At 40.5% G+C, this 26260-nt stretch overlaps 1 protein-coding gene and 2 pseudogenes across 1 annotated transcript in view; 2 read left to right on the top strand and 1 right to left on the bottom strand.

The window, feature by feature from the left end:
• Positions 1-26260, top strand: part of SYT9 (synaptotagmin 9) — a 184314-nt gene that overhangs the window by 7789 nt on the left and 150265 nt on the right. The gene's annotated exons all lie outside the window — the stretch shown is intronic.
• LOC148162644 (ubiquitin-like) lies at positions 7015-7378 on the bottom strand (annotated as a pseudogene).
• Positions 9454-25207, top strand: LOC114219269 (NADH dehydrogenase [ubiquinone] 1 alpha subcomplex subunit 3 pseudogene; annotated as a pseudogene).

Below are 26260 nucleotides of genomic sequence, written 5' to 3'. Positions count from 1 at the left end.
GACCATAGAGTTGAGGGTCCATTTCTGGGCTCTCTATTCTGTTCCATTGATCTATGTGTCTGTTTTTGTGCCAGTACCATACTGTCTTGATGATGACAGCTTTGTAATAGAGCTGGAAGTCCGGAATTGTGATGCCGCCAGCTTTGCTTTTCTTTTCCAATATTCCTCTGGCTATTCGGGGTCTCTTCTGGTTCCATACAAATTTTAGGATTATTTGTTCCATTTCTTTGAAAAAAGTGGATGGTATTTTGATGGGGATTGCATTGAATGTGTAGATTGCTCTAGGTAGCATTGACACCTTCACAGTGTTGGTTCTTCCAATCCATGAGCATGGAACGTTTTTCCATTTCTTTGTGTCTTCTTCAATTTCTTTCCTGAGTATTTTATAGTTTTCTGAGTACAGATCCTTTGCCTCTTTGGTTACATTTATTCCTAGGTATCTTATGGTTTTGGGTGCAATTGTGAATGGGATCGACTTCTTGATTTGTCTCTCTTCTGTCTTGTTGTTGGTGTATAGGAATGCCACTGATTTCTGTGCATTGATTTTATATCCTGCTACTTTACTGAATTCCTGTATGAGTTCTAGCAGTTTTGGGGTGGAGTCTTTTGGGTTTTCCACATAAAGTATCATATCATCTGCAAAGAGTGAGAGTTTGACTTCCTCTTTGCTGATTTGGATGCCTTTGATTTCTTTTTGTTGTCTGATTGCTGTGGCTAGGACTTCTAATACTATGTTGAATAGCAGTGGTGAGAGTGGACATCCCTGCCGCGTTCCTGACCTTAGGGGAAAAGCTCTCAGCTTTTCCCCATTGAGAATGATATTCGCTGTAGGTTTTTCATAGATGGCTTTTATGATATTGAGGTATGTACCCTCTATCCCTATACTCTGAAGAGTTTTGATCAAGAAAGGATTCTGTACTTTGTCAAATGCTTTTTCTGCCCCTATTGAGAGGATCATATGATTCTTGTTCTTTCTTTTGTTAATGTATTGTATCACGTTGATTGATTTGCGGATGTTGAACCAGCCTTGCAGCCCAGGGATAAATCCCACTTGGTCGTGGTGAATAATCCTTTTAATGTACTGTTGGATCCTATTGGCTAGTATTTTGGTGAGAATTTTTGCATCCATGTTCATCAAGGATATTGGCCTGTAATTCTCCTTTTTGATGGGATCTTTGTCTGGTTTTGGTATCAAGGTAATGGTGGCCTCATAAAATGAATTTGGAAGTTTTCCTTCCATTTCTATTTTTTGGAACAGTTTCAGGAGAATAGGTATTAATTCTTCTTTAAATGTCTGATAGAATTCCCCTGGGAAGGCATCTGGCCCTGGGCTTTTGTTTCTTGGGAGATTTTTGATGACTGCTTCAATTTCCTTGCACCCATTTCATCCAGGTTATCTAATTTGCTGGCCTAGAGTTGCTCATAATATGTTCTTAGAATTGTTTGTATTTCTTTGGTGTTGGTTGTTATCTCTCCTCTTTCATTCATGATTTTGTTGATTTGGGTCATTTCTCTTTTCTTTTTGATCAGTCTGGCCAGGGGTTTATCAATCTTGTTAATTCTTTCAAAGAACCAGCTCCTAGTTTCGTTGATCTGTTCTACTGTTCTTTTGGTTTCTATTTCATTGATTTCTGCTCTGATCTTTATTATTTCTCTCCTCTGCTGGGTTTAGGCTTTATTTGCTGTTCTTTCTCCAGCTCCTTTAGGTGTAGGGTTAGATTGTGTATTTGAGACCTTTCTTGTTTCTTGAGAAAGGCTTGTATTGCTATATACTTTCCTCTCGGGGCTGCCTTTGCTGTATCCCAAAGATTTTGGACAGTTGTGTTTTCATTTTCATTGGTTTCCATGAATTTTTTTAATTCTTCTTTAATTTCCTGGTTGACCCATTCATTCTTTAGTAGGATGCTCTTTAGCCTCCATGTATTTGAGTTCTTTCCGACTTTCCTCTTGTGATTGAGTTCTAGTTTCAAAGCAATGTGGTCTGAAAATATGCAGGGAATGATCCCAATCTTTTGGTACCAGTTGAGACCTGATTTGTGACCTAGGATGTGATGTATTCTGGAGAATGTTCCATGGGCACTAGAGAAGAATGTGTATTCCGTTGCTTTGGGATGGAATGTTCTGAATATGCCTGTGAAGTCCATTTGGTCCAGTGTGTCATTTAAAGTCTTTATTTCCTTGTTGATCTTTTGCTTAGAGGATCTGTCCATTTCAGTGAGGGGGGTGTTAAAGTCCCCCACTATTATTGTATTGTTGTCAATGTGTTTCTTCGCTTTTGTTATTAATTGCCTTATATAATTGGCTGCTCCCATGGTAGGGGCATAGATATTTACAATTGTTAGATCTTCTTGTTGGATAGACCCTTTAAGTAGGATATAGTGTCCTTCCTCATCTCTTATTACAGTCTTTGGTTTAAAATCTAGTTTGTCTGATATAAGGATTGCCACCCCAGCTTTCTTTTGGTGTCCATTAGCATGGTAAATGGTTTTCCACCCCCTCACTTTCAATCTGGGGGTGTCTTTGGGTCTAAAATGAGTCTCTTGCAGACAGCATATGGATGGGTCTTGTTTTTTAATCCAATCTGATAGCCTGTGTCTTTTGATTGGGGCATTGAGCCCATTTACATTCAGGGTAACTATTGAAAGGTATGAATTTAGTGCCATTGTATTGCCTGTAAGGTGACTGTTACTGTATGTTGTCTGTGTTCCTTTCTGATCTTTGCTGCATTTAGGCTCTCTCTTTGCTTAGAGGACCCCTTTCAATATTTCTTGGAGGGCTGGTTTCGTGTTTGCAAATTCCTTTAGTTTTTGTTTGTTCTGGAAGCTTTTTATCTCTCCTTCTATTTTCAATGACAGCCTAGCTGGATATAGTATTCTTGGCTGCATATTTTTCTCGTTTAGTGCTCTGAAGATATCATGCCAGTCCTTTCTGGCCTGCCAGGTCTCTGTGGATAGGTCTGTTGCCAATCTAGTATTTTTACCATTGTAGGTTACATATCTCTTCTCCCGAGCTGCTTTCAGGAATTTCTCTTTGTCTCTGAGACTCGTAAGTTTTACTATTAGATGTCAGGGTGTTGACCTATTTTTATTGATTTTGAGAGGGGTTCTCTATGCCTCCTGGATTTTGATTCCTGTTTCCTTCCTCACATTAGGGAAGTTCTCTGCTATTATTTGCTCCAATATACCTTCTGCCCCTCTCTCTCTTTCTTCTTCTTCTGGGATCCCAATTATTCTAATGTTGTTTCGTCTTATCGAATCACTTATCTCTCGAATTCTGCCCTCGTGATCCAGCAGTTGTTTATCTCTCTTTTTCTCAGCCTCTTTACTTTCCATCATTTGGTCTTCTATATCACTGATTCTCTGTTCTGCCTCATTTATCCTAGCAGTTAGTGCCCCCATTTTTGATTGCACCTCATCAATAGCCTTTTTGATTTCGACTTGGTTAGATTTTAGTTCTTTTATTTCTCCAGAAAGGGTTTCTCTAATAACTTCCACGCTTTTTTCAAGCCCAGCTAGTATCTTTAAAGTCATGATTCTGAACTCTAGGTCCGACATCGTACTAATGTCCGTATTGAGTAGGTCCCTGGCTGACGGTACTACCTCTTGTTCTTTTTGCTGAGGTGATTTCTTTCGTCTTGTCATTTTGTCCAGAGGAGAATAGATGAATGAGAGAACAAAATGCTAACAGGTTTACAACGTCCCCAGCAAATATACTGTATACAAATCAGAAAAGACCTGAAACCAGGGGAAAAGAAAGGGAAAGAAAGAAAAAGAAAGAGAAAAAAAAAAGATAAAAACAAAAACAGAACAATACAAAAAAAGCAGAATGTGATCAAATATGATCAGGCTAGTGCATAGATCAGTGCCACACACTAGATTTTGGGCGTATTTTGGTCTGTTAGAAAAAAGTGCCTCCTAAAATTTTAAAGGAAGGAAGACATATATGTACAAAATAAGGGTTGATACAATGAAGGGATAGAAGATGACTGTAAAGATGAAAATTATAAAAGATTTTATAAAAGGACTTGATAAGATAAGAAGTTGTTTGAAAAAAGAAAGAAGATTTAAAAAAAAAATGGGAGAGAATGTGATCAGGCAGGAGACTAGAACAGAACCATACACTAGTGATTTAGGGTATATTTTTATCTGTTAGAAGAAACTGTATCTCAAAATTTTAAAGAGAGAACAACTTATATATATATATATGCCAAAAATAAGGGTAACTACTACGAAGGGATAAAATATGACTCTAAAAATGAAAAATAAAAAAAAAAATTTTTTTAAAAAGAGATTGATAAGATGTTGGTTGAAAAAGGGAAAAAGAAAAAGAAAAAAAAACAAAAAACAGTTAACAAAAATTAACTTTGATGAACTAATGAATCATGGTAAAAAAAAGCCATGAATTCTATGTGCAGTATTCCCCTAGCGCTGGAGTTCTCCCATTCTCCTTGATCGGTCAACTTGGTCTTGGCTTGCTGACTGTTCGTGCTGATCTTCTGGGGGGAGGGGCTGTTGCTGTGGTTTCCAAATGTCTTTGCCGGAGGCTGAATTGCCCCGACCTTGTCTGTCCGGGCTAAGCAAGCTGCTCGGGTTTGATCTCAGGAGCTTTTGTTCCCTGCAAGCTCTCGGTACAGCCTTGGAGGACCAGGGCAAAAATGGTGGCCTCCCAATCTCCACCCGGAGGAGCTGAGAACTCGGGGCCCCGCTCCTCAGTGCGCCCCCAGAGAAAAGCAGTCACTGCCTTGTCCCTGGTCTCCAGCCACTCTCCGTGCTCACCCGGCCTGTGACCAAGTGTTTGTATCTCTGGCACCCGACCCCGTGTGGAGTCTCCAAACCCAGCAGATCCCTGTGGTGCGTTCCCGCGCCGCTCCTCCCCGGGAAGGAAGGGGAGTCTCCCGGGATCTGCCACCTGTTGGGTCCCTGCTGCAGGGGCAGTGGCCCGACTGGGCCGCGGATCACAGTTTATGGCAACCCCAAGCTGAGAGCCCGCGCCTCAGCTCCATCTCTGCAGCCGGCTTCCCCGCTCCGATACCTGGGAGCTCTGCCGCACTCAGGCACCCCTGGTCTTTCTGTGACCCCAAGGGTCCTGAGACCCCACTGTCCCACGAGGGTTCCACCCCTGCTTAGCCACTGGAGTGACGTCCCTCAGCGGAGCCGACTTCTAAAGGTCCGATTTTGTGCTCCGCGGCTCTAGCACTTGCCAGAAGCGGCCGGCGGAGGCCCCCTCCCCGCCGTCTATCCTCCCGAATATCGCCTCGGATTCACTTCTCCGCACGTCCTACCTTCCAGTAAGTGGTCGCTTCTCTGGTCAGATAGTTGTTGCTACTCTCCTCTTCGATCTCCTCTTGAGTTCGTATGTGTTCAGAATGGTTTGATCCCTATTAAGCTGAATTCCTTAGACCAGATGAAATCTAGGTCTCCTACTCCTCTGCCGTCTTGCTCCGCCCCAGTGCCCCCATTTTTGATTGCACCTCATCAATAGCCTTTTTGATTTCGACTTGGTTAGATTTTAGTTCTTTTATTTCTCCAGAAAGGGTTTCTCTAATAACTTCCACGCTTTTTTCAAGCCCAGCTAGTATGTTTAAAGTCATGATTCTGAACTCTAGGTCCGTATTGAGTAGGTCCCTGGCTGACGGTACTACCTCTTGTTCTTTTTGCTGAGGTGATTTTTTTCGTCTTGTCATTTTGTCTTCCAGTAAGTGGTCGCTTCTCTGATCAGAGAGTTGTTGCTACTCTCCTCTTCGATCTCTTGTTGAGTTCGTAGGTGTTCAGAATGGTTTGATCCCTATTCAGCTGAATTCCTGAGACCAGACGAAATGTAGGTCTCCTACTCCTCCGCCATCTTGCTCTGCCTCACACAAAAACTTTTATATCAACACTGATGGAACTGCACCTGAAGGGGGAAAAAAAAAACTCACCTGGGAAATCAAGATGACAAAGTGGAATAAAGCAAGAGCTTTAGAGTCAGAATCTGATCCTGCTCTTACTAGCTTTATGACTTGGAGCACAATATTTAATTCTTCAGTTTATTCATCTGTACAATGGGAATGGAAGGCTGCCGTAGCACAGTGCCCAGACCCAGTGCTCCAGAGATTTTGGGGGCAGAGGTATCACCTCTCACTGCTTCCTCTCAGCTGTGATCTGTGGGCATGCATACGTTTTACCCATTTATAATCCCTCAGACACAAACGTTTCTATTCTACTTTTTTCGTGTGCTTAGTATGTTATCACTGCTCATTAGCTGTATGTCCCTAAGCGATTTCTGTGTCTTACGTTTCATCATCAGTAAAATGGATTGCCAGTATTCAGGTAAAATATAGGATGCCCTGTTCAATTTGAATTTCAGATGAGCAATATTGAATGGAATGGACATATATTAAATACCTATTATTTATCTGAAATTCAGATTGAACTGTGCACTTTATATTTTTATATGCTAAATCTAGAAACCCTATTTTAGTACCTATCTCACAATGCATGTGAAATACTTACCATAGGGGCGCCTGAGTGGCCCAGTCAGTTAAGCGTCTGACTCTTGATCTCAGCTCAGTTTGTGATCTTAGGGTCATGAGTTCAAGCCCCTCACTGGGATCCATGCTGGGTGTGGAGCCTACTTAAAAAAAAAAAGGAAAATAATACTTACCATAGTACCCAGCACATAGTAAATGCTCAATAAATAGTAACCATTATTATTATTGTATTTTTTCCATGATGAACAGTCATTGTGCAATTTTTAGGATGACTATATATCTATATTCCGGAGAGTAGGTAAATCTTTTTCACTTAACTATGCTTTTTGGGCATTTCTAGCTTCTAATTTTTTATTACCTAAAAATACTGTGATGTATCTATAGTATTCTCCCTTTTGGGACAATTTCTTCCCTTCCCTTTCCCTTCCTTCCTTCCTTCCTTCCTTCCTTCCTTCCTTCTTTCTTTCCTCCCTCCCTCTCTCCTTTCCTTCCTTCCTTCCTTCCTTCCTTCCTTCCTTCTTTCCTTCCTTCCTTCCTTCTCCAGTCTATGAAAATGAAACTATATTGTAGCCCCAGGGCCTTGGGGCTTTGGCAGGAGGCTGCCCTGCCAGCAAAAGAGAGCCAGTGGAGGGCAGTTGTATTTCTGGGCTAGCTGGCAGAGGGAAGGCTCCATGATGCCAACCCGCAGGCCAAGCACCAAGTGCAGGATGGATTCTTTCTGGATTTTGTAGTCTGAGAGCACAGCCATCCTCCAGCTGTTTGCTTGCAAGAATCAGATGATGCTGGTCAGGTGGGATGCCCTCCTTGTCTTGGATTTTGGCTTTGACATCCTCGGTGGTGTCATTGGGCTCAACTTCAAGGATGATGGTCTTGCCCTCAGGGTCTTACAAAGATCTGCATCTCTACATCTGCCACAAGACCATGACCACCAACCAGCTCAGCCACCTCCTTGAAGAGGAAGAGGTGGAAAATTTCTTAATGATAAATTATCAACATCGGGTTCAAATTGCTTTCCTGTAGATTGTCAAACTTAAAAATAGAAGCTTCCAGATATTTTACCAGCAAAAGATGGGTGTATTCAGGAATAAAAGAGAATTGCTATCTGGGACAAACAAGCTGTGGCAAAACCGTAGGAAGTCTGGAGAACAAAGGTACACTTTTCTAAGGAGGAAAGGTGTTAGTTGGGAAGGCTGTTATAAACTAAAAGTCCATTGGAGTAAATTGGGTTCCAAGTGTGGTGACTTCTCATTGGCTGAGTGGATGAGGGGATAGGAAAGCATGTCTTCCTCAGCTGGGATAGTAAAGTAGCATCCATGTGCAGGGGCAGATCCATCTCTTCCTATTAGGTCTGCAGTCGATTAAGAGTGGTAGGGTGGTAGGGTGTGGGAGCACCCGTTCCCAAACTTCCTGACTCCATGTTAGTGAGGTTTCCCATTATTAATTTTCACAAGATTTATGCTAACTATCCCTGCTACAAATGAACAGTATATCCACTAGCATTAGGTGGTAATAATGTCAACAAAAACTTGCTAATTTGGGGTGCCTGGGTAGCTCAGTCATTAAGCATCTGCCTTCGGCTCAGGTCATGATTCCAGGGTCCTGGGATCGAGTCCCACATCGGGCTCCCCACTCCACAGGAAACCTGCTTCTCCCTCTCCCACTCCTCCTGCTTGTGTTCCCTCTCTCGCTGTCTCTCTCTGTCAAAAAATAAATAAAAAATCTTAAAAAAAAGGCTTAAAAAAATAAACACAAAACTTGCTAATTTAACAGGTTTTAAGTGACTACCTGGTTCAATTTGTATTTTTTTGCTGGTGGTGGTGGGATTGAATATTTTTAATACTTTAAACCTACCTATATTTCTTATGTGAATTTTCTGTGTTTACTATCATGTAGCAGTTTATTTTTGAGAATCTTAATGTTTTTATTGCTAATTTGCATTAGTTAAAATATAAATATTGTCAGATTAGCTCACAGAAGGATTAGGTCACTGTGCAGTGAATGATTGCATTCATTGTCTGACTACAATCAATCAGTATACTAGACTGCCTTTTAAAATTTTAAGGTTGCAGCAACAAATAGGGATTCATTGTAATTCTCTTTTTTGGGGGGGGAGGAGTTAAGCTTTAATTGAACAATGTTGAGAATTTATAGAGTTTTTCACATTCTGCCCATAATGGCAAAGAAAAAATTGACACATTGTAACATTCTTTCCAATGCAAAGTACTGCCTTTATTTATTTGAAATATGAAAAAAATTTGTAATATAACTTTGATCTCTTTTTCTCTATGTTCTCTTTCCCTCTTTCCACCTCCTCCTTCTCTCCCAGCACTTATGAAGCCTTACTTTAGCCATACTGACCAGATCACTCTTTTCTAATTATAATTAAGTCAAATTAAGAAGACATTGGAGTGCCTCATAATTGCCAGGTACTAGGTTAGGCATTAGTAATTCAAAGATCCATTAAACATAGTTACTGCCCCTATGGAGTTGAGATAAAACAGTAATTGCAATTAATAAAATGAAGACAGGAAGGGAGATATATATGGGACACAGTGCAGGAAAAGAGGAGAGAAGTAATTAACAAGCTTGAGTGTATCCGCAGAGGATTCCTAGAGAAGTTAATTCTTGGGTGGAGCGTTTTGCCTGGAATGTGTGGGTAGGAAGGACCTTCTAGGAATTTATAAACGTCCTATGACAGGAGAGGGTGGATCTTTGGTAGTAATAGGAAGTGAAGTATGTGATGGGACTATTGAAGGATGAGTCTGTTCTGGTGAATACTGGTCAGATCGTGGAAGTCTTGTATGCCATTGTTAAAAGTCCCACAGAGGACTTGGGCTGGAGCACTCTGATGTAGAAATCTTGAAAGAAGTACAATTTACTGTAATGAGTCCAAAGGATCCATTCTCAGCAAAGTACTCTTGGAGATTTCAGGATGAGGGATGTTCTGTGAGTGCACATCTCAAGTCTTTCTGGTTCCTCGAAGAATGGGAAATAAGCTCAAGTGGGTGGTAATGATGCTCTTCCTGTTCAAGGTAAGTTCCTGACAGATTAGAATCACTGAATGGGAGATCACCTATTTTAGGTCCCCAATCATGTTACCCTGAAACTCAGGTATAATTACCTCACATAATTGCCTTTAGCAAGTTTAGTCATCTGGTTCAAACATCTGGGCTCCAGATATAATTTCAGACTATGCCAACAGTGACATCTTGCTTCCTTGCCTGTTTAATAATGAAAAAGCAACGTGTTCAGTTGCATTGCAACCAGTCAGTTTGTGGATATGCACAGTCTGTTTTCTCTGATATTATAGGGCCCAGTATCCATCCATAGTGCCTACCAAGCCAGGCTGTGGAGATGGTTCTTTATTCTACATACAGGGGCTGCCAAGTATTGGGCACAATTTGTTAAAATAATTGGACTGAATGCCCTTAGGCGGGTCATACACTCTCTACTTTTCTTATCCTCCCTTCCCCTGCCCACCTGAATGAACTCTCCTTATCACATTAAGAGGATATCCCTGGCTACTGAAGACATTTCAGTTTGCATCAGCTGTAACACTACAGACCCATTAAAGGGTTTTAAGCTAAAAATTAAGGTGAACAGATTTTTCTTCTAATTATATCACTCTGGAGAGAGGATGAGGGTTGATTGGAGAGATCATGATTGAAAACGACATTTACTTACTCATCAAATGATTATTGATCATCTCCTATGTGTAAGGCTCTGTTCTATGTAGGGTACATATCTAGATACCTAGATACAGCATTGTACATGTAGTAGGGAGCCAAACAAAATGAAAAGCTTGCCTTTGTGGAACTTTTATGTTGCTGAGAGGAAAATGATAATACATAAATAAATTAACTAATTACATAGTGTGTTAGATGGTAATAAGTGCTAAGAAGAAAAATAAAACATGGAAAGAGAATAGGGGTGGGGACCAAAATGGCACCATGGAAAGTCGATGAGTAAAGGTCAGAAGGAAATGATGGGAGCAAGGCATGCACATGCCAGGGGAAGAGCATTCCAGGCAGGGGAACAACACGTTTAAAGGTCCTGAGACAGGCACATGCCAGGTATTAGTCGGGCAAGGAAGAGAGAGACATAGGTGAGGTTAGAAAGGTGATGGCAGAGTGATCATAGGGCCCTATAAGCCATTGTAATGAATATGACTTTTACTCAGAGTAAGATGGGAAGTCATCAGAAAGTTTTAAGCAGAGCAGTGATAATGTCTGCCTTAAGAATAGAAAGGATCACTTTGACCAGACTGTAGAAGAGTAAGGGTGGAGTCAGGGAGAAGAATTACGTGACTGTTGTAATCATTTATGTGAGAGATAATGGTGGCTTGGACCTGAGTGATGGCAGTGGTGATAGAAGTGGTCAGACTCCAGGTAGCTTGAAGTAGAGCTGACAGGATTTACCAATGGGTGGATGTGGGGTATGAAAGAGAGAGGAATCAGAATGACTCCCAAAACTTGGCCTGAGCAAGGGAATAGAGGTGTAGGGGAAGTAAGTTAGAGGGGAATGATTAAGAGCTCAGTGTTGGATGTGTTAAGTTGGAAATGCTTATTAGTGAGTGAGTCAAGTGGGGCTACAGATTAGGAAATTGGATATATGAGCCTGGAGTTGAGGAAAGATGGCTGGACTGAAGATATAAATGGGAGTATTGTAGGCATAGAGATGATATTTAAAATGAGTCTGGCTGAAATGATCCAGGAAGACAAAGGAGAGAGGAGGGCCAGCACTGAATTCTGGAGCTCTCCAACACTAGGAGGATGGAGAGAAATTGAGGAACCAGGAAAAGAAAACTAATAAAGATGGACCAGAAAATCTAAGAGTATTGACCTGAAAGCCAAAATGAGAAGCCAAGAAAATGGCATATCAAAGAGGAGGACGTAAAAGTTGTGTCAGTGCTACCATTAGGTCAAGTAGAATGAACACTGAGTACTGACCACTGCCTTTAGTACGTAGAGGTCATCGGAAGTGATGTTGACAAGCAGTTTTGGTGAAGAGGTGGGGACAAGAGCCTGATTGGAGTGGCTGTAAGAGGAATTGACTGGCAAAAGTGGGGCAGTGAGTATAGACTATTACAAATTTTTCTGCACATACCAGAGAAATAAGTAATTAGTTGGTGAGGGAAATGAGAGCAAGGGTTTTTTGTTTTTGTTGTAAAATGTGAGAGAGAACATCACTAATGTGATGGGAATGATCTAGTGAGGAACAAAAATACATGATGTAGGACAAAGGGGGACAATTATTGGAGCAGTATTCTTGAATGGGTATTGGGATATCCTTCCTAGGTGCTCAAGAAAGAAGTATAGCCTGTAGATACCCATTTAGGAGCTATCAGCATAGAGAGGATAGGTAAAGCTCAGAAACTAGATGCACTTACCAAGGAATGAAGATTAAAAAAAGAAGAAGTCAAACAACTAGTTAGAGGTTAGGAAGATGAGAAGGAAACAACAAAAGAGACTGACAAGGATCAGCAAGTACAGTGGGAGAAAAATCAGGAATATGGTGGCCTGGAAGTGCAGACAGTATTCCTGGAAGGAGAGAGTGATCCTCCTTGTGAAATGTACTTGAAAGGTCAAGTAAGATGAGAACCCAGGACTGATCATTGCATTTAGCAACATGGAGCTTCATTGGTGACGTTGAACTGAGGGATTCTGAAGGAGTTGTGGGCAAGTGGAGTCAGTGATAGTCTGACTACAGTCTCTTTGAGAAAAGTTGAAGGGAACATATACTACATTTTTGAATTCTATTGTGAAAGAAAAGGGAGGAGAAAATAAGTCAAAAGATGGTTTTTAAAGAGAGGAGAAAATAATTACATATTCGTAATTACATAATTCATAATTGGATGCTAGAGAGAAGTTAAAAATCATGCAGCGGATGTCTCCTCAGGCAAGGGAAACAAAAGTAAAAATAAACTATTGGGATTCTAACAAAATAAAAAGCTTTTGCACAGTGAAGGAAACCATCAGCAAAACAAAAAGGCAACCTACTAAATAGGAGTAGATATTTGCAATTGGTACATTTGATATTGGTATTGATTGATATTTTGATATATCCAAGGTAGATGGAGAACTTGTGCAACTCAACACCAAAAAAACAAAAACAAAACTGAAAAAATTCACCAAAATCTGATTAAAATGGGCAGAGGACCTGAATAGACATTTTTCCAAAAAAGACATATAGATGGCCAGCAGACACATAAAAAGGTTTTTAGCATTACTAATCATCAGGGCAATGCAAATCAAAACCAGAATGAGATATCACCTTACACCTATCAGAATGGCTAAAATCAAGAAGAAACAACAAGTGTCGGTGAGGATGTGGAGAAAAGGAACGCTCGTGCACTGTTGGTGGGAATGCAAGCTGGTGCAGACACTGCGGAAAACAGTATGGAGGTTCCTCAAAAAATTTAAGACAGAATTACATGTGATCCAGTAATTCCAATACTGAGTATTTACCCAAAGGAAGAAAAAAACCCACTTATTTCAAAAAGATACATGCATGCCTATGCCTATATTATTGCAGCATTATTTACAACAGCCAAGATAGGGAAGCAACCCAAGTATCCATCCATAGATGAATGGATAAAGAAGACATGGCACACAAACACTGAAATATTACTCAACCATAAAAAAGAATGAGACCTTGACATTTGCAACAATGTGAATGGATCTAGAGCCTATAATGCTAAGTGAAATAAGTCAAAAGACAAATGCCATGTGATTTCACTCATATGTGGAATTTAAGAAACAAAACAAATGAACAAACAAAAAGAAACAAAAACAAAGTCTTAAATATAGGGAACAAACTGATGGTTATCAGAGGGGAGGTGGGTAGGGGGATGGGTAAAACAAGTCAAGGGGACTAAGAGTACAGTTATTATGATGAGCACTGAGGAATGTGTAGAATTGCTGACTCATTATATTGTACACCTGGAACTAATAATAGTGTATGTTAATTATACTTCAATTAAAAAAAATGACATAGGGGATTGAATTGCCTGAGTACTTGAGTAGGTGGGTTTTTCAACATTTCATTCATTGACAAGGAGTCAGGGCAGAGTATATGAGCCCGGGTGGGCAGATATGGTTTGGAGATTATATAGAAGTTTGTCTTATGATCGCTATTCCATTATTAGTGCAAAAGGAAACAGGCAGGTTACCAGCTGCAAGTGAGGAGGTGGGGGGTGAAAACAGGAGAGGTGTAAATGATAGGCCAGGAGATGGGAGAGTGAGTGGATCAGAGAAGTGCAGGGTAATTGCTGGGCAACTTTAAGGGCCCACTTGAAGGTAGTGATTGTGTATTTAAAGTGCTACCCACCACCACAGGCGTGAATGTTTTTCCCACTACATGCACCTGTGTTTGTGCAGGCATGAAGAGACAGGGGTTGTGTTTAAGAAGGGTCACGCTGATGTATGACAACGAGAGAGGGACAAAAGATTTGAGGGCGTATAGGATGGAGGGATTGGGATGATCGACTCTGAAATCTCGTCTGACTAAAGAGGGGAAAGTGGACATGTCGAGGTCGTGAAGAGTTGGTAGGATTAGAGGGTTGTAGGTCCTCTGGTGTGGGGTGACTATTGGGAATGCAGTGAAAAGGAGGGGCTGCAGTTGTTGGTTATAACCAGGTCTGGGGTGTGATTGTGGAGTGAGGCCCTAAGGTTGGGTGAAGGACAAGTTACTGAAGGAGACAGGGACAAGAACAGAAAGACTGTGGTTTTGGAAGTATTGAATTAACCACAAGTTAAGACAAAAGTAGTGTTGGAGAGAGTGACAACAAGCCGGGAATGGAGGGAAGTGGGGAAGTGGCCTGAGGAATGTAGACATCTGTGACAAGGAGGGGCAGCTGGAGTGGAGTGGTGCAGTTAGGCAGTACGAGATTCAAAGCCTGGAGATTTTAGAGAAAACACCAGAAGTAGTAGACTATTAGTATTTGTCTAGGCAGAAGTGTTGAATTAATGTTTTAAGGTAATGGAATTGGAGAAGAGGGGATTGATATAAAACATATTTAAGGGGTAAAAATAATCGGTATGCTGAGACAAAGTAGAAGGATCCTAATTCTCTGATTTATGGCATAAGTGCCTGGGAGGATGGTCATGTGATTTATTAGGTTTGTGACAAGAAGTTGAGCATGGTTTTTTAAAAATATTTTTTTAAAGATTTTATTTATTTGAGAGGGAGAGGGGGAGAGTACAGAGAGAGAGAGAGGGAGAAGCAGACTCCCCACTGAGCAGAGAGACAGATGCAGGGCTTGATCCCAGGACCCTGAGATCATGACCTGAATCGAAGGCAGAGGCTTAACCCCAAATAAGCCAACCAGGTGCCCCTTGAACATGTTTTATGGGGAGAAAAATAAGATTAATTTTAAATACATTAAGTTTGAGGTTGTATAGGAGATCTGATGCAGACATCCAGGACAGTTGACTGGAGGACTATAGGGAAGAAGTTACTAGAAATCAGGAAGGGTGAGAAATGGTTGAATGCTAAGGCTCCTTCCAACTTGAAGATTTTGGGGAAATGATTCTTAGTTCTGACTATGCATCAGAATCATTTGTGGGAACTTTTGAAGACATAACTGCGCTGTACCCTGACTGACTAAATCAGAATCTTTAGGGGTGATTCCTAAAGTACCCCTACACATGAGTCTGGCATGCATCCGGGGTTGCAAATGACATGGGTTTATGGCCTTTATGGATTGAAATTATTTTTTACAACCCCATTGTCAAAATAAATGCTTCAACCATCTGTATAAAATTGTTATATTAGGCAAGGAAATCCTTGCATGAAAATATTTTTACTATCTATCATTGATCCTTTTTTTTTTTTTTTAACCACAGTGGGAGTTATCCCAAATTATTAGTACAGCTGCTCTTGGCACAACTAATAATACATTCTGTAGAAAATTTAGCTGTAGGATGTAACTGTAGCATCCTGGCAGTAACGAAAATCATGGTCTTCTCTATTGCTAGACATGTAATATGATTATCACTTAACTTTTAATTTAGGATAACCATACTGTAAATCAGCTCTGTAAAAACTCTAACTAGGCTGTGAGCTTAGAGAAGAACATGGTTGCTTGATTCCTGTAGTCTATCACTTGTTCTTGCCGGTATGTTCATTTCCTATCAGAAAAACCCGGGAAACAAAGAAAGAGACATAAACAAGGGGCCACATTCGAACCACTTTTAACACTTTACGCTGAAAATCTCAGGTCAAACGTATTTTCAATGGTGATTTTTTTTTTCAAATACTATGAATGTCAAGTGATAGGTAGCATAGCTGAACTAGCTCTGAAGTCTTCCCCAGTTATTTCAGAGGGAAGGAGAGAACTGTTGTTTGCTGTTCTTCAGTCTGTTCCACCACAATTGCTACTTTAGATTTAATGTCACTGTAATATACTGAATTTATAGGTCATCCTTCTCTGGGGCTTTTAAAGTACTTTGTGTGTATTACTTTAATTTTTAGGTAGCTAAAACTCATCATGTCATGTAATCTATTTCAGAGAGAGTCTGCAAAGAGAGCTAGAAAATCCCCCAAAGTGTTTCTTTTTTCCTTCCACATGCTGTTGGGAGGAGCATCTATTGCTTCTAACCCCACACTGCTTCAGAGGCCATTTATGTGTGGATTACTGCAGGCTTCTCTGGGGGGAATCTAATCCCCATAGGTTCAGTTTGAGAGGATCCACTCGGTAGGCCAATATAGATTAAAATCACAGCTCTTTTCCATTACATTGGTTTTTTTGATCTTTTAATTTTTATATTGTCTCACACGTCAGTGACTCAATCACAGTTGTCTTCCAGGTGCCTCAGTATGTGGGAAATGGAAAGTTGAATTGGACAGATTCACAAAACGAGGGCCCTATAGAATATGTCTTTATAGTAAAAGCTGATGTTTTAGGGCTTGCAGTCACAGCACTAAGGAAAGTCATCAGATTTAATTCAGGGAACAGGCAGAAGTGGGTGTTAAATAGTGGCTTTAATAATGCAGCTTAGAACATGGGGAAATGTCAGAGGAGGATCAGAGTTGGATGTGCACTACCTGATTTTTAAATATTCAGGAAATAGCTTCATTGAAAATATTAAAATAACAAGTGCAAAATATCTGTAGATTTTTTTTTAAAAAGGTTTTATTTATTTTGGGAAAGAGAGTGGGAGCAGAAGTGGGGGAGGGGCAGAGGGAGAGGGAGAGAATCTCAAGCAGTCTCCATGCTGGGCATGGAGCCAGATGTGGGGCTCCATCTCACAACCCTCAGATCATGACCTGAGCCAAAATCAAGAGTTGGACGCTTAACCAGTTAAGCCACTCAGGTGCCCCTCTGTGGATTTCATATCGTCTTCTCTGCTCTTTTTTAAGGCCTCATGCTAATCAAACTAACATTCCTATAATAAACACACTGCATGTGACATAAAAGTCATCAAATAAGACTTATTTTAGCTTGGTAAATCGTGCCATAAACAATGGAGACCTATCAGTCACTAACTTTTAATAAATGAAGTGATATTCAAATGTATTGAACTAAGTTTGTTTAAACTTCAGGAGTTAGAAACATCAGAATTATAGTGGGATAATGACACATCAATAGATAATGACACATCAATAGATAAAAGAAGTGGATAGAAATAATTTTGCTAAAAGTTTGATTCATGTGAAATACCAATGGAATTTCCTAGTCACCAAGAGAGAAGAAATGTTCATGGAACATTTTTTAAAAAATGTTTCAGTACCATAAAAAAGGAACATTAATTCCAAAAGATTAAATTTTATGGGCCACATTTACAGACTGTAATGCAATAAAATTATCAATAAGTGAATAACAAGTCACAACATCACCAGAACCCTAAGCACCTAAAAATTGAACTCTTTCAGAGATCTCTTTAATTAAAAAATCAGATATGGAAACGAAAATTATAGACATTGAAAACACTATAGAAATGAAAGCACATATGTTAAAACTGTGGAGTGCAGCCAAAGCTATATTTAAGTGACAATTCATAACTTTCATTGGTTGTAGTAAATAGAGTGACAGAAAATGAATATACCAAGCATTACATTTATGAACTTAGAAATGGAAAAATAAACCAAAAACATGTAGGAGCAAAGCATTAGTAAAAAACAAAAGAGCAGGGGGGCGGAGCAAGATGGCGGAGGAGTAGGAGACCTAGATTTCGTCTGGTCTCAGGAATTCAGCTGAATAGGGATCAAACCATTCTGAACACCTACGAACTCAACAGGAGATCGAACAGGAGAGTAGCAACAACTCTCTGAACAGAGAAGCGACCACTTACTGGAAGGTAGGACGTGCGGAGAAGTGAATCCGAGGCGATATTCGGGAGGATAGACGGCGGGGGAGGGGCCTCCCCCGGCCGCTTCTGGCAAGTGCTAGAGCCGCGGAGCACAAAATCGGACCTTTTAGAAGTTGGCTCGGCGGAGGGACGTCGCTGCAGTGGTTAAGCGAGGGGTGGAATCCTCCCGGGATAGTGTGGTCTCAGGACCCTTGGGGGTCACAGAGAGACCAGGGGTGCCTGAGTGCGCCAGAGCTCCCAGGTATCAGAGCGGGGAAGCCGGCTGCAGAGACGGAGCAGAGTCGCGGGCTCTCAGCTCGGGGTGGCCATAAACTGTGATCCGCGGCCCAGTTGGGGCACGGCTCCTCTAGCAGGGACCCAACAAGCAGCAGATCCGGGGAGACTCCCCTTCCTTCCCGGGGAGGAGCGGTGCGGGAACGCACTGCAGGGATCTGCTGGGTTTGGAGACTCCGTGCGGGGTCGGGTGCCAGAGATAGCAACGCTCGGTCACAGGCCGGGTGAGCACGGAGTGCGGCCGGAGACTGGGGACACGGAAGTGACTGCTTTTCTCTGGGGGCACACTGAGGAGCGGGGCCCCGAGTTCTCAGCTCCTCCGGGTGGAGATTGGGAGGCCACCATTTCTGCCCTGGTCCTCCAAAGCTGTACCGAGAGCTTGTAGGGAACAAAAGCTACTGAGAGCAAACCGGAGCAGCTTCCTTAGCCCGGACCGACCAGGGCGGGGCAATTCAGCCTCCGGCAAAGACATTTGGAAACCACAGCAACAGGCCCCTCCCCCAGAAGATCAGCACAAACAGCCAGCAAGCCAAGACCAAGTTGACCGATCAAGGAGAATGGGAGAACTCCAGCGCTAGGGGAATACTGCACATACATTCATGGCTTTTTTTTTTTTTTTACCATGATTCATTATTTCATCAAAGTTAATTTTTGATGACTGTTTTTTTTTATTTTTCTTTTTCCCTTTTTCAACCAACATCTTATCAATCCCTTTAAAAAAAAAAATAAAACAATTTTTATTTTTCATTTTTAGAGTCATATTTTATCCCTTCATAGTAGTTACCCTTATTTTTGGCATATATATATAAGTTGTTCTCTCTTTAAAATTTTGAGATACAGTTTCTTCTAACAGATCAAAATACACCCTAAATCACTAGTGTATGGCTTTGTTCTAGTCTCCTGCCTGATCACATTCTCTCCCTTTTTCCTTTTTTTTTTTCTTAAATCTTCTTTCTTTTTTCAAACAACTTATCTTATCAAGTCCTTTTATAAAATCTTTTATAATTTTCATCTTTACAGTCATCTTCCATCCCTTCATTGTATCAACCCTTATTTTGTACATATATGTCTTTCTTCCCTTGAAATTTTAGGAGGCACTTTTTTCTAACAGACCAAAATACGCCCAAAATCTAGTGTGTGGCACTGATCTATGCACTAGCCTGATCATATTTGATCATATTCTGCTTTTTTTGTATTGTTTTGTTTTTGTTTTTATCTTTTTTTTTCTTTTTTTCTTTTTTCTCTTTCTTTTTTCTTTCTTTCCCTTTCTTTTCCCCTGGTCTCAGGTCTTTTCTGATTTGTATACAGTATATTTGCTGGGGACGTTGTAAACCTGTTAGCATTTTGTTCTCTCATTCATCTATTCTCCTCTGGACAAAATGACAAGACGAAAGAAATCACCTCAGCAAAAAGAACAAGAGGTAGTACCGTCAGCCAGGGACCTACTCAATACGGACATTAGTACGATGTCGGACCTAGAGTTCAGAATCATGACTTTAAAGATACTAGCTGGGCTTGAAAAAAGCGTGGAAATTATTAGAGAAACCCTTTCTGGAGAAATAAAAGAACTAAAATCTAACCAAATCGAAATCAAAAAGGCTATTGATGAGGTGCCATTAAAAAATGGGGGCACTAAATGCTAGGATAAATGAGGCAGAAGAGAGAATCAGCGATATAGAAGACCAAATGATGGAAAATAAAGAGGCTGAGAAAAAGAGAGAGAAACAACTACAGGATCACGAGGGCAGAATTCGAGAGATAAGTGATACGATAAGACGAAACAACATTAGAATAATTGGGATCCCAGAAGAAGAAGAGAGAGAGAGGGGCAGAAGGTATATTGGAGCAAATTATAGCAGAGAACTTCCCTCATGTGAGGAAGGAAAGAGGCATTAAAATCCAGGAGGCACAGAGAACCCCTCTCAAAATCAATAATAATAGGTCAACACCCTGACATCTACTAGTAAAACTTACGAGTCTCAGAGACAAAGAGAAAATCCTGAAAGCAGCTCGGGAGAAGAGATATGTAACCTACAATGGTAGAAACATTAGATTGGCAACAGACCTATCCACAGAGACCTGGCAGGCCAGAAAGGACTGGCAAGATATCTTCAGAGCACTAAACGAGAAAAATATGCAGCCAAGAATACTATATCCAGCTAGGCTATCATTGAAAATAGAAGGAGAGATAAAAAGCTTCCAGAACAAACAAAAACTAAAGGAATTTGCAAACACGAAACCAGCCCTCCAAGAAATATTGAGAGGGGTCCTCTAAGCAAAGAGAGAACCTAAAAGCAGCAAAGAGCAGAAACGAACACAGACAACAGACAGTTAACAGTCACCTTACAGGTAATACAATGGCACTAAATTCATACCTTTCAATAGTTACCCTGAATGTAAATGGGCTCAATGCCCCAATCAAAAGACACAGGCTATCAGATTGGATTAAAAAACAAGACCCATCCATATGCTGTCTGCAAGAGACTCATTTTAGACCCAAAGACACCCCCAGATTGAAAGTGAGGGGGTGGAAAACCATTTACCATGCTAATGGACACCAAAAGAAAGCTGGGGTGGCAATCCTTATATCAGACAAACTAGATTTTAAAACAAAGACTGTAATAAGAGATGAGGAAGGACACTGTATCCTACTTAAAGGGTCTATCCAACAAGAAGATCTAACAATTGTAAATATCTATGCCCCGAACATGGGAGCAGCCAATTATATAAGGTAATTAATAACAAAAGCAAAGAAACACATTGACAACAATACAATAATAGTGGGGGACTTTAACACCCCCCTCACTGAAATGGACAGATCATCTAAGCAAAAGATCAACAAAGAAATAAAGACTTTAAATGACACACTGGACCAAATGGACTTCACAGACATATTCAGAACATTCCATCCCAAAGCAACGGAATACACATTCTTCTCTAGTGCCCATGGAACATTCTCCAGAATTGATCACATCCTAGGTCACAAATCAGGTCTCAACCGGTACCAAAAGATTGGGATCATTCCCTGCATATTTTCAGACCACAATGCTTTGAAACTAGAACTCAATCACAAGAGGAAAGTCGGAAAGAACTCAAATACATGGAGGCTAAAGAGCATCCTACTAAAGAATGAATGGGTCAACAAAGAAATTAAAGAAGAATTAAAAAAATTCATGGAAACCAATGAAAATGAAAACACAACTGTTCAAAATCTTTGGGATACAGCAAAGGCAGTCCTGAGAGGAAAGTATATAGCAATACAAGCCTTTCTCAAGAAACAAGAAAGGTCTCAAATACGCAATCTAACCCTACACCTAAAGGAGCTGGAGAAAGAACAGCAAATAAAGCCTAAACCCAGCAGGAGAAGAGAAATAATAAAGATCAGAGCAGAAATCAATGAAATAGAAACCAAAAGAACAGTAGAACAGATCCACGAAACTAGGAGCTGGTTCTTTGAAAGAATTAACAAGATTGATAAACCCCTGGCCAGACTGATCAAAAAGAAAAGAGAAATGACCCAAATCAACAAAATCATGAATGAAAGAGGAGAGATCACAACCAACACCAAAGAAATACAAACAATTCTAAGAACATTATATGAGCAACTCTATGCCAGCAAATTAGATAACCTGGAAGAAATGGGTGCATTCCTAGAGAGGTATCAACTACCAAAATTGAACCAGGAAGAAATAGAAAACCTGAACAGACCTATAACCACTAAGGAAATTGAAACAGTCATCAAAAATCTCCCAAGAAACAAAAGCCCAGGGCCAGATGGCTTCCCAGGGGAATTCTATCAGACATTTCAAGAAGAATTAATACCTATTCTCCTGAAACTGTTCCAAAAAATAGAAATGGAAGGGAAACCTCCAAACTCATTTTATGAGGCCAGCATTACCTTGATCCCAAAACCGGACAAAGACCCCATCAAAAAAGAGAATTACAGACCAATATCCTTGATGAACATGGATGCAAAAATTCTCACCAAAATACTAGCCAATAGGATCCAACAGTACATTAAAAGGATTATTCACCATGACCAAGTGGGATTTATTCCTGGGCTGCAAGCCTGGTTCAACATCCGCAAATCAATCAACGTGATACAATACATTAACAAAAGAAAGAACAAGAATCATATGATCCTCTCAATAGATGCAGAAAAAGCATTTGACAAAGTACAACATCCTTTCTTGATCAAAACTCTTCAGAGTATAGGGATAGAGGGTACATACCTCAATATCATAAAAGCCATCTATGAAAAACCTACAGCGAATATCATTCTCAATGGGGAAAGGTTGAGAGCTTTTCCCCTAAGGTCAGGAACGCGGCAGGGATGTCCACTCTCACCACTGCTATTCAACATAGTATTAGAAGTCCTAGCCACAGCAATCAGACAACAAAAAGAAATCAAAGGCATCCAAATCGGCAAAGAGGAAGTCAAACTCTCACTCTTTGCAGATGATATGATACTGTATGTGGAAAACCCAAAAGACTCCACCCCAAAACTGCTAGAACTCATCCAGGAATTCAGTAAAGTAGCAGGATATAAAATCAATGCACAGAAATCAGTGGCATTCCTATACACCAACAAGAAGACCGAAGAGAGACAAATCAAGGAGTCTATCCCATTCACAATTGCACCCAAAACCATTAGATACCTAGGAATAAATCTAACCAAAGAGGCAAAGGATCTGTACTCAGAAAACTATAAAATACTCATGAAAGAAATTGAAGAAGACACAAAGAAATGGAAAAACGTTCCATGCTCATGGATTGGGAGAATCAACATTGTGAAGATGTCAATGCTACCTAGAGCAATCTACACATTCAATGCAATCCCCATCAAAATACCATCCACTTTTTTCAAAGAAATGGAACAAATAATCCTAAAATTTGTATGGAACCAGAAGAGACCCCGAATAGCCAGAGGAATACTGAAAAAGAAAAGCAAAGCTGGCGGCATCACAATTCCGGACTTCCAGCTCTATTACAAAGCTGTCATCATCAAGACAGTATGGTACTGGCACAAAAACAGACACATAGATCAATGGAACAGAATAGAGAGCCCAGAAATGGACCCTCAACTCTATGGTCAACTTATCTTTGACAAAGCAGGAAAGAATGTCCAATGGCAAAAAGACAGTCTCTTCAACAAATGGTGTTGGGAAAATTGGACAGCCACATGCAGAAGAATGAAACTGGACCATTTCCTTACACCACACACAAAAATAGACTCCAAATGGTTGAAAGACCTAAACGTGAGACAGGAGTCCATCCAAATCCTAAAGGAGAACACAGGTAGCAACCTTTTCGACCTTAGCCGCAGCAACTTCTTCCTAGAAACATCTCCAAAGGCACGGGAAGCCAGGGCAAAAATGAACTATTGGGATTTCATCAAGATAAAAAGCTTTTGCACAGCAAAAGAAACAGTCCACAAAACCAAAAGACAACCGACAGAATGGGAGAAAATATTTGCAAATGACATATCAGATAAAGGGCTAGTATCCAAAATCTATAAAGAACTTATCAAACTCAACACCCAAAGAACAAATAATCCAATCAAGAAATGGGCAGAAGACATGAACAGACATTTCTCCAAAGAAGACATCCAAATGGCCAACAGGCACATGAAAAAGTGCTCAACATCGCTTGGCATCAGGGAAATCCAAATCAAAACCACAATGAGATACCACCTCACACCCGTCAGAATGGCTAAAATTAACAAGTCAGGAAACGACAGATGTTGGTGGGGATGTGGAGAAAGGGGAACCCTCCTACACTGTTGGTGGGAATGCAAGCTGGTGCAACCACTCTGGAAAACAGTATGGAGGTTCCTCAAACAGTTGAAATTAGAGCTACCGTTCAATCCAGCAATTGCACTACTGGGTATTTACCAAAAAGATACAAATGTAGGGACCCGAAGGGGTACGTGTACCCCAATGTTTATAGCAGCAATGTCCACAATAGCCAAACTGTGGAAAGAGCCAAGATGCCCATCGACAGAAGAATGGATAAAGAAGATGTGGTATATATACACAAAGGAATATTATGCAGCCATCAAAAGGAATGAGATCTTGCCATTTGCAACGACGTGGATGGAACTGGAGGGTGTTATGCTGAGTGAAATAAGTCAATCAGAGAAAGACATGTATCACATGACCTCACTGATATGAGGAATTCTTAATCTCAGGAAACAAACTGAGTGTTACTGGAGTGGTTGGGGGTGGGAGGGATGGGGTGGCTGGGTGATAGACATTGGGGAGAGTATGTGCTACGGTGAGCACTGTGAATTGTGCAAGACTGTTGAATCACAGATCTGTACTTCTGAAACAAATAACGCAACATATTTTAAGAAAAAAGAAAAAGAAGATAACAGGAGAGGAAGAAAAGGGGAGTATGTCAGAGGGGGAGACGAACCATGAGAGATGATGGACTCTGAAAAACAAACTGAGGGTTCTAGAGGGGAGGGGGGCAGGGGGATGGGTTAGCCTGGTGATGGGTATTAAAGAGGGCACATGCTGCATGGAGCACTGGGTGTTATGAACAAACAATGAATCATGGAACACTGCATCAAAAACTAATGATGTAATATATGGTGATTAACATAACAATAAAAAATAAAAAAAACAAAAGAACATATTAATGAATTAGAAAGTGAAAAATAAAAACACAAACAAAAACAGTATTAATAAACAAAACCAAGATGTGTTTTTTTAAATAATTTTTTATTGTTAATCATGATACATTACACCAAGATGTGTTTTTTTTTTGAAATATACATAAGTAAATATTTTGCTATTCTGACCAAGAAAAGAATGTGAAAACGCAAATATAAAACAAAGGGAATGAGAAGAAGGATTTAGTAACAGATACAGAAGAGGCCACTGCTGCAACCAAGATATCTGGGAGACTCGCCATCTTCCTCAAGGATGCCTGGGCCAAGGAGCCGGTGCTGGTCGCGTCCTTCACCATTGGGGGCCTCGCTCTAGTTCTGCCCACCCTCAGCCCCTTCACCAAATACGCCACCATGATCAACCAGGCTACGCCCTACAACTATCCACTGCCCCTCCGAGATGATGGGAACATGTCCAACGTGCCCAGCCACCCCCAGGACCCCCAGGGCCGAAGCTTGGAGTGGCTGAAGAACTTGTGAGCACCCCTGGTGACATGGAGAAGGTGCCTCCCCTGAGCCAATAAAATGCGAAAAGCGACCCCCCCCCAAAAAAAAGATACAGAAGAGATTAAAAGAAAATGCCTTATATGTAGTGTGTATAGTGTAACCCAGTGGAATTTTCTACTGGGTGTTTACTCTGAGAACATAAGAATGGTAAAGCACTAGGAAACCTATCACTGCATGAGTAGGTTTTGTTGTATACATATTATACATACATAATTGTTTGTTTTAAGTTTTGATCATGTTTACACAAAATAAGTAACATAAACTTCTCCCATTTTTTTTCAATTATTCTCCATCCATTCCCTCATTAAAAGAAATAACTTTATTGAGGCACATTTTACATAGTATATAATTCAGCCACTTTTAAGTATACAATTTGGTGATTATTTAGTAAATTTATGAAGTTGTGCAAGCATCACTCTAAGGTTAGAGCATCTTCATTACCCCAGTAAGATCCCTCATGTCCATTCACTGTTACCTGGTTCCAGAAGCCCTCTAATTTACTTTCTGTCTCTATAGATTTGCCTTTTCTGGACATTTCGTATAAATGGAATCCAAGAATAGGTGATCTCTTTTGTGACTGGATTCTTTCACTTTGCATGCTGGTTTTGAGGTCCAGCCACGTTGTATAATGTGTCATTAGTTCTTTCTTTTTTATTACTGATTAATATTTCATTATATGGATATTCCACATTTTATTTATCTATTCACCTGTTCCTGGGCGTTTGGGTTGTTTACAGTTTGGGGCTTTTATGAATAACTATGGTATGTTTTCATTTCTCTTGGGTCCATACCCAGAAGTGAAATTGCTGGGTCATTTGATAATTCTGTGTTGAACATTTTGAGGAACTGCCAAACCATTTTCCAAAATGGCCGCACTATTTTACATTTGCATCAGTAGCACGTGCGGGTTCCCATTTCTCCACATCCTTGGCAACATTCGTCATTATCTTTTTATTATAGCATTCCAGTGGGTGTGAAATGGTGTCTTATTCACAATACATAAGTTTTTGGAGAAACAAACAAACA

Source organism: Eumetopias jubatus, unplaced genomic scaffold, assembly GCF_037043125.1.
Source record: "Eumetopias jubatus isolate StellerSeaLion01/CBP00866 unplaced genomic scaffold, mEumJub1_p1.0 scaffold_13, whole genome shotgun sequence".
In the NCBI taxonomy this organism is placed as follows: Eukaryota; Metazoa; Chordata; class Mammalia; order Carnivora; family Otariidae; genus Eumetopias; species Eumetopias jubatus.
The sequence above is the reverse complement of the archived record's forward strand: the minus strand, read 5'-3'. Positions and strand labels throughout refer to the sequence as shown.